Source organism: Thermobia domestica, chromosome 5, assembly GCF_964235325.1.
Source record: "Thermobia domestica chromosome 5, izTheDome1.hap1.1, whole genome shotgun sequence".
Classification (NCBI taxonomy): domain Eukaryota; kingdom Metazoa; phylum Arthropoda; class Insecta; order Zygentoma; family Lepismatidae; genus Thermobia; species Thermobia domestica.
The window spans coordinates 118,892,695-118,907,115 of NC_137458.1; the positions used below are offsets into that span (position 1 = coordinate 118,892,695).

General features: G+C 35.9%; 1 protein-coding gene across 2 annotated transcripts in view; it reads right to left on the reverse strand.

Moving 5' to 3' along the window:
- The window catches only part of LOC145686069 (apoptosis-resistant E3 ubiquitin protein ligase 1), a 411,433-nt gene extending 402,290 nt beyond the window's left edge, over positions 1 to 9,143 (reverse strand). For both annotated transcript variants that reach the window (XM_081758980.1, XM_081758979.1), the window contains exon 1: positions 9,008 to 9,143. The gene's annotated coding sequence lies outside the window, so the exon portion shown is untranslated. The remainder of the gene's footprint in view (positions 1 to 9,007) is intronic.
- Positions 9,144 to 14,421: the final 5,278 nt, after the last annotated feature.

Sequence of the window (14,421 nt, forward strand, 5' to 3'; positions counted from 1 at the left end):
GCTCTGGAATTACGGAAGTGGTGCATTAAAGCAGGATTACCACTGGAATGTTGACTTCTGTTATTGTCGCAGTTGGCTGCAAGGTAATGTGTTACCCTTTCTGTCTTTCTTGTTTGCTTTTCAGGCCAGAAGCTGGGTCTATCAATGGATCGTAATTGCGATAAGCATATTGTGGGTATCTTTCTCATACAGGATGGGTGTTAAAACCATAGGAACCTGTAAGTTAGAGTTTCATGCTTAGTAGGAATCTTATTTATTTTTTTTTTCAAAATTTTAACTTTTATTCATTCTAAGACTCTACCGACTGACTAAATTCACTAAATTAACTTTGTGGCTGGAGGTTACAGTAATTTTAAAGTCAATATTAGTTTAAATATTCAGATTCCTCCCTTATTTGCATTTTTGCATATTAATGATTTTAGTAATTTATTCATATTATGCAAACTCACACTCCTCCGCTCACACTAGGCTTATAACCACCATCACGGTTTACCCAGTCCTGAAGGTTTCTGAATTTTTAACGACAGGAATTCAACTTTTTTGAGGGAAAAAAAAAAAACTATGGAATACATTTAAGAAGAGTCGAAAGAATCAATCACTGTTTGAATTCACAAGAAAGGCGACAAAATTTATTACAATAATTAGCGAGGCATTTCTCTTAACATTATATTAACAAGATTGATTCCGTACGCAAATGAAATTATTGGAGGTTATCAATACGGATTTAGGGAAATCAATCAACTATCGACCAGATATTTACTATTCGATAAATACTCGAAAAGAAATGGGAATATATTACCCAGTACATCAGCTGTTCATTGATATTAAAAAGGTTTACGACTCACATAGGAGGGAAATATTGTACAATTCTTACAGAATTCGGAATACCGAAAAAGTTAGTTAGATTAATTAAAATGTGTTTAAATGAATCCCAGAGTAAAGTCAGAGTAGAAAAATTCTTGTCCATGAGCTTCAACGTCGAAAATAGTCTGAAACAAGGAGATGCGTTATAGCCATTATTATTCAGCATTGTTCTGAAGTATGCTATAAGGAAAATTAAAGATAGCAACCAGGCTCTAGAGCTGAATGGTATTCACCAGGTTATGGCGTATGCTGATGATGTAAATTTAATAGGGGATGATAGGAGAACAATAGAAAGAAATGCACAGGCTTTACTAAACGCTTGCAGCGACATTGGTTTAGAAGTAAATGCAGAGAAAACTAAATACATGGAAGTTCACCGGGATCGTAATACGGCAAATTGTGGATGCGTTAAAATATTAAATAATAATTTCGACAAAGTGGGTACTTTCAAATATCTAAAATCAATATTACCAGACCAAAATCATATCCACAAAGAAATTACATGTCGACTGAAATCAGGAAATTCGTGTTATTATTCAGTTCAAAATATTTTGTCGTCGCGAATTCTATCGAGGAATTTAAAGTTTAAAATATATAAAACGATAATTATGCCTGTTGTTCTGTATGGTTGCGAAACATGGTCGTTTGCGATGAGGAAAGAACGCAGACTGAAAGTATTTAAAAATAAAATCCCGAGATGAATATTCGGACACAAGAGGAACGGGAATGATGGAAACTTCATAACGAAGAACTACATAATTTATACGGTTTACTAAAAATCGTTACGGTCATCAAGTCTAGGAGGCTCAGGTGGGCAGGTCATGCAGCCAGAATGGAAGAAAATAGGAAAACTTTCAAAGTTTTAACTGGAAATCCAATCGGAAAACGTCCATTAGGAAAACCTAGGGGCAGATGGGAGGACAATATTAAGATGGATCTCGCAGAAATAGGAATACAAAGTAAAAACTGGATCCAGTTGCCTAAGGATAGAAGTCAGTGGAGAGCTTTTGTGAACGCGGCATTGAACCTTTGCATTCCATAAGCCATAGAGAGAGAGAATATATTTAAGTTAAGCACAACTGCATAACAACCATGAGTGAGTGGTTAGTTTTTGCACTTCTATCGGGAAGTAAGGGATTCAATCCCGAATTCGAGCATTTTGACAAAAGTTTTTCTTAATTCCATCTGTGAATGTAGAGATAGTGCATGTACTATGAATCCTGGCCAACTTACTTTATCGTTTTTAAATCGTTGTTATTACTAATTACCAGCAGTGACGGATTTGCGAAGGGGGTTAGTGTGGGGATATCTTACAGATTGAAGCCTGTATCCCGAAATTACGGAATTTCTAAAACAATAGAAATATTTGTTATGCCTTTACTCATAAACTTCAAGCTCTCCTCAAATAAAAATTAGGTATTTTTAGAAAAACTAAACATTAATATGGAAAAGCCTCCCAAAACATTTTTCTAAATCCGCTACTGATTATCAGTATAAAATGGTCTTCAAGGTAGTATCCGGAAGATTATTGCTAAATCATTGCACAGCTACAGTATAACAAAAATGTGGAAGTACGCTTTGACAGATATACTGACAAACGTACGCTCTGACGGATATATTGAACAACGTAAGTTTAACTTATGTGCTAGAAGCTAGAGTAGGCCTACTAATCTCTAAGAAATGAAACACGGATGACTAAAAAAGAAATGACGTAGAGAAGAAAAAAATGTCGATAACTCAGAAGTTAAAATAAAGTTAAATATCCTCTACAATTGCCCTCAAATACTACGTACTGTATGTTTACTTTAATTCATAAAACATGTGCTCCATCCATCATGATGGTGAATTCCAGAGCGAAATATGGTATTTAGGTCATGAAATCTTGTTTAATTTTAGAGTATATTATAAGAAAGCTTTCAAATAGAAAAATCATGAAAATGAAAAAAGCCAAAATTTCCAATATTCTCGTTTTTCTTTCTTCAAAAAAGCAGGCTTTTTATGTGCAAAAAAACATCGATTCAAAAAAGCCGGCGTTTTTGCATCTCTAATTGAGACATTGGGCAGGCACAGACCCTCATGAACCGTAGCTCCAAGGAGTCAGTTTAGTACATATCTATATTTTCTAGCTAATTTCCTCACTATTTCAATATGCATTTATTATTTTATATACCAACGTCCTAGGCACACTGGAATATCACTCCCCATGAGATCAGCGAAGTCAAGCAGTCCTGGGTCTGGTCAGAGAAAAGATTCGTACTCACCAGACGGTGTTGGCGCTGCTGCGTTCACCCAGCGTCGAGAGGACAATTGGAAGATACTTGAAAAAGAAAGTAGCGAACTGCAGTCCAGGAAGCCAGCATTAACGGCGAGGGTAGCCGATCTGCTGACAACACACTTTCTAAGGGCTGTTGCGCCAGGAATTTAGTTATCATTATTATTATTACTGCTAATAATAAGATTAGTAATAGGTTTAATAAAGATTCTGCCTATAATAATAAAGAAATAATAATAAAAATAATAATAACTACATTTTCCGAAAGCCAAAAACGACTTCATTGAATACCTGTTACCGGTCGCACTCTACCCCCCCCCCCTTTCTTTTTGGTAGGGGGGATTCGAAAGTTGTCGATTTCAGTTCCTGGCAACAAACCGAGAGTAATGCCCGGAGTTTGTACTAAAAATACTCACGAATTCTTCTGCAGTCTTAATAATGTGTGTCTGTTTTTGCCTAAGATTATGCCGCGTTACAACACCATTGCAGGGACTCTGGCATTACCGCCGTAGCAGGGACCCGATTTTACTAAAAATCCAATGCTTTATCGGTCCTGTCTGTATCTCGGACATCTGTAAGCGATTTTTAAAGTGGGATGCAGCAGCATCAGAAATCACTGACACGGTTTGGGAAATTGTAGACACGTGTCATTTTTCTTCGAGTTTTAGAATCTTGAACTATAGCTATGAGTACATGGGCCGAATCGTGTATTTTGCCATCGCTCCCGATGGCAGAACTTTCTTTGTCTTTCTGCGATGAGCTTTAGTAAGTCAAAAATTTTCTGCAGCAATTCCAAAATAAAAAATCAAGATGATATCATGTTTTTATTACAGCGTTACATGAGGTACGGACGGTAAACAGTTTTCAGCGGTATCCCTAGTTCGAGTTACAAACTGTCAAGTTGTTGAAAGAGTTTTGCTAAAAGAACGAAATTTAAAATATGATACGATACACGGTATTTTGTCTTTTTTTTTTTTCCTCTGGCAATTTTCTGCACTGGCGCGGCAAATTTTCTGCGATCACATCGCAGATCGCAGCATGTTCTGCTATGGGACCATCGCTTATTACAGCAAAACTATCCGTTGTTTTATAATAATATACCACTGCCGTAAAGATTGAGATTTATTTGTTTTTCCAGTGATACTCTGAATTTCACTTTGCAGAATAACAATTCAGTTTTCAGCCAAGTCCACGCGCAGTAAAATAGAATTTTATCTTGAAATTTTACATGATACTTTTCGGCAGCAATTAATTCTCTTTAGATTTTCTTGATGTATAGTAGTCATGAGTTAACTTCTTACAGTTAAACCAGCAATGTACGATACGAAAACAGAAAGTGGCGTATTTTTTAATGAGATCATTGTTTTCATTGTTTTTAATCAGATCGTTGTTTTTAATGAGATCATCATGTAACACTTTCACTTTCATCAGTATCAATAATTAAAGACTCCACACCTATTCCTTCCACTTTAGGACATTCACCACATTTATTATTCATGTAAAGCTAAACCATCTGACAAAATTTCAGAATTTTAAAGAATGGTGTTTTCGAGAAAATGGAACTCAAAAATGGCGATTTTTGAAAATCTGACAATTTCTCGAATTTTTTTGCGACAAAACGGTTGCACACAGAAGTGATACAAAACCCTTTTCGGAAAGCAGTTAAGTAGATCTTACCAACCGTGAAAACAGAATTTTAAAATTCGAACCGGAAGTGCTCCAAAAGAAATTCGCGAACTTCGACTTTTCAGATAAACTGACGTTCATTTGGCAATTTATGTGCAAAAAGATACGTGTGCGCAAACAAAACTATAATTAAATATAGTTTATTTATATCCCTATGCACATAACACAACAAGAATTATAACTCGATCTGTCTCCACTGCTGAATGGTAAGGCTCCGAAGTTGACCATTTTCCAGGCTTTCTACAACTCAATGAATCGTACTCCGCCTTTGATGGCCCATTACTTGGGGGGATTTTTTTTTTTTTTTCGACAAAACAAAAAAGTTTCAACAACATCTGAGATGTTGATGGTACATGCTCTGCCTGAACTGAAATGGAAGGCACGACATACACTTCTAACAATTGTCATACAACATAAATTTCACATTTTCAAGTTCATAAATAATTTCTTGAATATTTCTAGAATTTTTATCATTTTTCTGTTTTCCGTGATTTTTCTAGGGTGTTTCCACGACACATTTTTATTTCCAGATTTTCCAAAACGCGTATTGTGTACAGCAATATTGGAAGGCGTTGGAATATGTTGGTAAATACCAACACACCTAAATACCTAGCCAATACTGCTGCACACACTAGTGAAAGAAAATGCTAACACAGTTTGGTTATAAGAAACTGGTGCATGGCAAGGTTCCTCAGCTAAGCTTCATTGGGGAAGAATAAGCCACATAGGAAACAAAGAAAAAAACAGTGGACATGGGAGGACAGGAAAAAGCATATTAAAAAAATAATAGTGAGGATTAGTGACTAGTCCCTCAGTCACTGAAACTGCAATTGGCTTGTATTTTTAATAATTCGATCATTGAATAATATAGGAAATGAAGGACAAGATTAAAATATAGGACAAATATACACAAATTTACAACACACAGGAAAAAATAGGAGTTATGTTCTTATTCGATGCCTTACGTGTCAGAAGGCTTTAGAGTTAGGGATCATGGCTTTTTTATCGACTATTATTTACTTAGAAGCTTACACTATAAATTATGCTTTTTATTATTACTATTATTAGGAAGATCAGAGGTGCGACTTTCACATATTTTGATTATGTATGTATTCCCCTTTTGAATTAATGTTAGATACTTCTTCAGTAAATTTTACAAATTACTATTTCCGTAAAATTTACAGAAATAATCCACCTAAGTTTATTTCTAAACTATCTCTTTTTATTTTTACTTCCATTCTCTATGAATAAAATTTATTTGGAATCTGTCTCTTAGAATATATCTGCTTAAAAAAAAAAAAAAAAAAAAAAAAAAAAAAAAAAAAAAAAACAGATCTCGTCATGCACTCCCAACTGCAGGAATTAAATGCTGAAGGGTACGTCCAGAAATGTGAAAATACGTAAAATTTACAAGAAATGGTGAATCTTTAGATTTTGCCGTAATTTCTAGGAAACTAACCTAAGCTAACTCAATAACAAAGGAACACAACGTAAACTGAGTAACTAATAAACCAAACACAACTCAGGAACAGAATATTTAACTTTAAATCCTAGTCTCTTTCAGCAGCGAGCCCATACGAGACGTAGACCTAGAGCTTAACGTGGGGTCCGAACCAAATTAGCTCCCGCCAGGAATCGAACCCAGGTCCCCCACGACAAAGGTGAGTACGCTAACCGCTTAGCTACAAGGACGCTCAAATTCCAAGTAACAGAAGAAATAACAAGATTTTTACGTTTCAAAGACGTAATATTTTTTACCTACACTTAGGTACAGTTCCCCCGCACAAAAAAAAAAAAAAGAAAAAGAAAAAAAGAAAAACTTAAGGGTGCTACCAATGAAAGCTGAAGAGCTTAAGTTATAGTTTATACCGATTAACTGCAGAATCTCCGGACCAATTTTACAAATTTTTCCAGATGAATTGGAAAATTTATTTTGGTTTGTGAGGAAGAGTGAGTGAAAGTCAGGTAAGGGGAATAGTTGAAGTTATGAAGTTAAGTGTTGTTGTTAGTTGTTTTTGATGTTGTGAGCGACACCATATGTGGAGGCGGAAGTTACCATTTGGCGAGAGGTACTTGTTAAGATTTATGGGAAAGGCAGTGTGGAAATGGTGCGTAAATGTCAAGATTGTCACATATCATGTGTAAGTTTTACGGAATTGTACAAACATAAGAAGTATCAGTTGCTGAAATTGTGTGAAAGACATGGTTTACTAAACGGGCGCACAGTTTGTCGTAAGTGTAGGAACCAACTGAAACTACATAAACGTGGAACATCAAACGAAATCTAATCTAATTCAGTACATTTTGGTACTCTTTTGTATGGCATTTAATATCTATCTTAAAGCTGTGGAACACTTTAAGTCAAGCATCTTATGACATAAAAATGTGCTTTTCCATTATCCGTATACCCAACGCCACCGATGCGCCTGCTCCCTGCGGACTCCCCTGTTGCTTTTTAGTGGCCACTTAGCACAAGTTGGTTCGTATTTTATGCACTAGTTGTTATGCCATACGTCCACATTGTATTTCGAACAATAATCGCTACCAAGTGACCTAGGCTCACGTCCTAGTATTTTGAGGGAGAATCTAAATATAATCTTTTTTTCTTTTCAATTTCCGTGTGGTCCGGCGATACAGCAGTAATGCTGTTTAATCAACGGGGGTTAATTTCCAAAGTTGGGCGTCCGTTTCCAGCGAAATTTTTAAAATTTACAGGAAATACATGGATAATTTGATCGTTTGTGTGCTTGATAATATATAGGAATCTCGAAAAATCTGTTTATTTGTTATATATAAACGGTTATAAACATGGGACTATATGGCGAGCGGAGGGAACTACTTGACGCAAGGTAACCGAACAGTTGCATTGTGGGAAAGAAACGAGCAGTTATGTTACAAAAATGGCGAATGTACAAGGGCAATGAACTAGCAGTTTTAACATTTGTGAAGGAATACATTGATAACGAGCAAAATCTTTTAAAAGTTTGTGAAGAGCACGGATTAATGAACCTAATAACAAATTGCAGAAAGTGTGGAAAGGAGATAACAGTGAAAAAACTTGACGAAAGCGGACGCCCAACTTCGGAATATATGCCATCAACGGGGTTCACACGAAGAGATGATTCCGCCAAACAGAAAATTTATAGGTAAAATACGATGTGAAATACTTTTCGTGAAGGAATGAGAGTACGAATACAAGTGATTACTGTCGGTGCACAGCACATTGACATGAATTTTAAGTAATAGTGAAAGTATTGCATATATAAGCGTCCTCTTCCATATCCTTGTTTATATGTATACTCTTTCACTGACGCGCCTGCTCCCTAAGGACGCCATCCTTCGCTAAAGAACGGACCCCCTGACGCGCTCCTGCTCTGACTCAGGTAGCAGTTGTGCTTTTTAGTGACCACCTAGCAGAAATTGGTTCGTTTTATTCACTGTAGTTTTCATGCCATACGTCCACACTGTCTTCATACTGAACCATTCTTAATGGAGCTTCTCATTTAGTGTACGCACTGCTAAAAAAGTTTTTAAAAAAATCTAACCTGACTTGAAAATGTAAGAAATGTGTGAAAATTTGGTAGAACCGTCTGTTCGAGTAATGCCAAACAATATTTGGTTGCCGCTGCAAGAATATTTTTCATCTTTGATTATTTAGCAATTTCTGTTTTAAAAAAATATATACCGCCAAAGCTTTGCCGTACGTTCACTTCAGACATTGTTATACAACCTTTTACAAATGTATCAAACGTCTTTAACAGTATAACAAAACGATATTTTGGTTTTAATTCTAACTCCTCTTTAAATATCCAGCCCCGAATAATGAGTTTTTACCCACTGCTACCACTAATATTCAAATCTGACATCCCACTCACTGAAAGTGAGCGTTGTAGCCAAGAAGCCTAGATAGCTGCAATGAATATGTATCAACAAGGTATAAGAAGCAAAGTACAACAAACAAGTAATGAAAGAGAATACTGGAAACGACTAAGAATGAAGGTTATGCAAATATTGTAGAATATCGCCCGGGAAATTTCAGCGGTATACACCAGGACATACGCTACATGCGTTCATCTTAAATGTACATTTCCAAATGCATATTGTATGTGCTTTCAGAGACATATACTGATATCTTGAATACATGCACAATGAATTGTGTGTTTGAACTTGATTTTTAATTCTTACCGAACGTCCCCTTTAGCAGACAAGCCGTAGCAGAAGACTGACGTTTAGTAGCACCACAGACTATTTAATTAATTATCTTCTGTGCATTTCATAGACTACAGGGGCCATCATTCCGTAAGTGAAACCTATAATTTGCTTATCCTACCGCAGCGCAATTTTTCTCAATAATCAATTATAATGCCTATTGTTGCAAAATGTGCGTTTTTGGTGACAATAGGGAAAGCGGTTATAATTGATTTTTGCGATATTTTGCTTGGCTCGTACGGGAAGATTCTTATTCTGTATGGATTTGAGTCAATGCAAAATATTCATTAGTCTGCGATAGTTAGTATAACACATATGATTGTTTAAACACGAACCGCCTTATACAGAGTCGTTTTGAGGTACGACTAGTGACATACTAATGATTTGACTACTGCAGCAAACATATGTTAGTCGAACTCTTTAGTATGGTACTAATCACAGGCCAGACCGATTCTGAAGAGTCGTTTTGACACTTGATTAGTGCCATACAAAAGAGTTCGAGTAACAGAAGATTCCTGCAGTAGTAAGATGTTTAGTATGACTAATTATAATTCAAAACGACTCTGCATAAGGCGGGAACAAACTATTTGCTGACAAGGGACATCACCCAATTGTCCGGCTCCGATTTCAATGAAATTTTTCTAGCTGATAGAGGACATATATGTATTATTTGTGATGACAGAAATTTTTGCCATGGTGCAAGTTTTCTATTTTTCTATAATTTTTAAGAGTTGTGAAGTGGTTATTCGAGATTACTGCAGAAGTCCCTTACTGACCTTTGTAAACGGAGCGTTAATGAAAGAACAACCATGTAGATACATATAAGGCCTAGGGGGAAGTTGTATGGTAGGTATGACCTTGATGGCAGCCATCTTGAAGTCCGCCATTTTGAATTAAGTTCAAGTTTTTAAATAGGAATAGGGTAATATGATACACAATTTCGGGCTAGAATTTAATCAGGAAGACAATGGTGAAGCTAGTTTTGAGATACACCCATTTGGGGAAAAGCTACAGGCATTTAATTGATGGTTTACTACGTGCGAAAGTCCCTTACCTCCGCTTCTAACCCACGTATTATTGATAATAAGTGGATAGAAGTTTCTTTAATACATATTATGCCTAGAGGGTAGTGATACGGTAAGGGTACCCTTGGCAGCAGCCATCTTGAAATCCGCCATTTTCAATTAAAGTGAAGTTTGAAAAATGAAAACCATAGTACGTGACACCTCATTTTAATAGCAAATTTTCCCAAAAAGCCAATGGTATGCTTATTTTTGTTCTATAGTTAACCAGTATGAATTTAAGACTGCTTCTAATGTGCACCAAATGTCCATTATTCGATCTTTCAAATTGGTAACACTCCTAATTTTCACCGCATGTTTTAAGATTCCAACTGGCGCTTTGCAATTGTAGCCATGGCTCGTGTTTTCTAAATTTATTACATTTTTTTAAGAGTTGAAATTTGTCAGTTCATGAATAGTGTTAGGATAAACATCCAGCAATCTTTCTGAATTTTGAAGACTTGCCATGTAATTATTTATTTCCTATACCTGCCCTTCAAAAACTCGTTTACTGACATGAATCATCGCACAACGAAACAACTCCAACTTTGCATTCAGGTAATATCGAAGACGTAGCTTGTATAGTAGATGAGACGAAAAACCAAATGAAAACTCACTTCAAAAAGGAAAACGAAATATGATTGTTGTGTAAATCAAGGGTCTTTTGTTTTGTTTTATATTTATTTCTTTATTGTATTTATTTATTTTCTATGGCACTTTTTTTAGATAGTCAGACAAAAAAGTCATTCGTTTTCTAGGGATTGTCTTCAATGCAGGGATCGGGGATTCAATTAAGTTACACCTCTTTATAAACAAGTTACCTGTTTTCATATTATGTTCGTGGTACAATGTTTTGGGAGCAGTCATATTATGCCTCTTTGATATTTTCTATCATTGCTGCTGTTCCTTTAAAGTTGTATTTATTAACAATATTTTATTGTTTGTCATTTGCGCAACATGTAGGCTACATTTCCTGATAATTTTGTGTTCGTATAACAGCAATTTGTTATAACTTCATTTGTATTTTTTACGTCACATAGGTTCTTCATGTATTCTCGTTTAAAATTAATAATTGCATGGCAAGTGTTCAAAATTCAGAAAGATTGCTGGATGCTTATCCGAACACTATTCATGAACTGACAAATTTCAACTTTTAAAAATATGTAATAAATTTAGAAAACATGAGCCATGGCAACAATTGCAAAGCGCCAGTTGGAATCTTAGAACATGCGGTGAAAATTAGGAATGTTGCCAATTTGAAAGATCGAATAATGGACGTTTGGTGCACATTAGAAGCAGTCTTAAATTCATACTGGTTAACTATAGAACAAAAATAAGCATACCATTGGCTTTTAGGAAAAATTTGCTATTAAAATGAGGTGTCACATACTATGGTTTTCATTTTTCAAACTTCACTTTAATTGAAAATGGCGGGTTTCAAGATGGCTGCTGCCAAGGATACCCTTACCGTGTTACTACCCTCTAGGCATAATATGTATTAAAGAAACTTCTATCCACTTATTATCAATAATACGTGGGTTAGAAGCGGAGGTAAGGGATTTTCGCACGTAGTAAACCATCAATTAAATGCCTGTAACTTTTCCCCAAATGGGTGTATCTCAAAACTAGCTTCACCATTGTCTTCCTGATTAAATTTTAGCCCGAAATTATGTATCATATTACCCTATTCCTATTTAAAAACTTGAACTTAATTCAAAATGGCGGATTTCAAGATGGCTGCCATCAAGGTCATACCTACCATACAACTTCCCCCTAGGCCTTATATGTATCTACATGGTTGTTCTTTCATTAATGCTCCGTTTACAAAGGTTAGTAAGGGACTTCTGCAGTAATCTCGAATAACCACTTCACAACTCTTAAAAATTTAAGAAAAAAAGAAAACTTGCACCATGGCAACAATTTCTGTCATCACAAATAATACATATATGTCCTCTATCAGCTAGAAAAATTTCATTGAAATCGGAGCCGGACAATTGGGTGATGTCCCTTGTGAGCAAAACAATATATTCACATAAAAAAAAAAACTACATACGTGTTACAGTATGATTGTGTTTAAGTACATACAAAGCAAAGCTTCTATATGTAAAACATGATTGCTTGTTTCAGCTTTTGGGTTGCGTTACGATACGCAAAATTATCTAAGACTGGTTCGTGGCAATGTTCAGTATTAATCTTAGCAAAGTTTGCGAAGCAGATCGCATAATACGCAAAGAGTAATTATAACCGCTATGTTGATTGACGTAAACTCGTACAGGATTAGCTATTGGTCACTAATTTAATAATTCATAATATGCTGTGTAGTTTGTGGTGTGTAAACACAAACTTAATATATTACGTGTTTATTAAGAATATCGGGCCAGTTTTTTCGAAAATTTACAGGTAATACGTATAAATTCATAAAAGAAGAATATTTATGGAACTTAAGTAAGTGGGTAAACAACCTCCAACTCACATTAATCGTGTATTTTGTTCTTAAAAGTTAACGGTTACTAGTCTCAAGCTATTAGATGTGCTACATAACGCTTAAAATGAGTGAATATAAGAGGACTATAAAAGATATTGGGAGCACGGTTTCTCACTAGTAAAGCGATTACCTCTGGTGCATGGGATCCCTGCTTCGATCTCCGGCCAAGTAAGTTTGTGGTGGAGAACATCATGTCCGTGTGTTTCCCCGGGGTACTTCCGTTTCCTTTCACTTTATCATTGCACCAATTCTTCCATCATCATTTATTTGTTTGGAGTGAGAAGAAAGGAAGGTTGGAAGGGGCGAAAGTATCTGTGCATGTAAAATCCCAAATCAATGATTTGCCTCTCTTCCAAGGTATTAAGGTCACCCCATCTGGTCTTTTACCATCAGCTCTACTACATCCATTTGGCTCCCTTATTGCCGGTATACCTGCTGAAATGAGTGCTCTCATTATAATGTCATTGACATTCGAGTGTCGGGGATATCTACCTGTACTTTTTATGCAAGACAGTCCATGCAGTCCTTTTTTATCTACTGGATTCTTACATGACTGACATTTATGAGGTTCACATATATTTGCTCCCAACCGTAACGCAACAGCTATTCGAAAACTCTCATTACTGAGATGAAGGCCTAGAGGGGACGAAGGTAAAGCTTTAAGCCAAGCTCCTCCTTCTATGGATGATGCAGCAATTATTCTAGCCTTGTCTTCTAGGCTGTCTGAAGACCGTAGCAAAAAGGAGAAGTGTGATTTAAAGATAGGTTCTTCCCATGTGGATTGCTTTGCTCTGGTACTAAATTCAGGTAATTCAGATCCAACTAGTAGTGACCAAGTGCAAGAGCAATCTTTTATTTCAGAATCCATGTGGAAGCTTATATCCTGTTGGAGAAGTGACTCTATTAGACATCGGGAACCATAGAATGATGCCAAGAAGGCGGGAATAGCCAAATCTATGGCTCGTCGGATGCCTAATCCACCAAAACCAACTGGCAGAGAAGCCTGAATCCATGTGTTGTCCTCAAGGAAGCAATTTAGGATAGATTCTAAACCAGATTTATATATAAGAATGTCTATCTTTTCTCAGCATAGATACTTCATAGGACGCTCTGGACAGCGGATATTTATATAGTTATAAAAAGTTTTTGGAAACTGATCTAACACAGCACCGATTCCAGTGGAGCTTAAATAAAAGAAGGAAATATTGGGTATTGGGTTAGCAACACCAAAAATTTGTCATAGTGAAAGGGAATGAACTTCAATGAAAATCGAGGAAGTAAATTCTTTCTCTAGTGACATAGTGGCTACCAAGTGTGCTTTACGTGTACATGGTCTCGCATTCAATTTAATATCATTATTTTTACCTTTCAGTAATCATTCGTCTCCTTGCTATAAAGAAATTAAAGAAATACTAATCTCCGGATGTAGGTGAAATTCCACCTCAGTTAATTTCAGCTGGAGGACAAAAATTATGGAAAAGATATACAAACTCATTCTCCTTATCTGGAATAAGGAAGAATTGCCACAAAAGTGGAAACAATCAATCATTTTTGCAATACACAAGAAAGGCGAAAGAACTGATTGTGATAATTATCGAGGCATTTCTCTTCTCTCAATACCCTATAAAATCCTCTCAAACATCGTGTTAACAAGATTGACCCCATATGCGTATGAAATGATTCGAGATTATCAATGCGGCTTTAAGCAAAATCGATCAACTATCGACCAGATATTTACTATTCGACAAATACTCGTAAAGAAATTAGAATACAATACTCCAGTTGACGCCCCTATATAATCTTACTAGAGTTGTAAATACTAGTATTCTTTACAAGATACAACT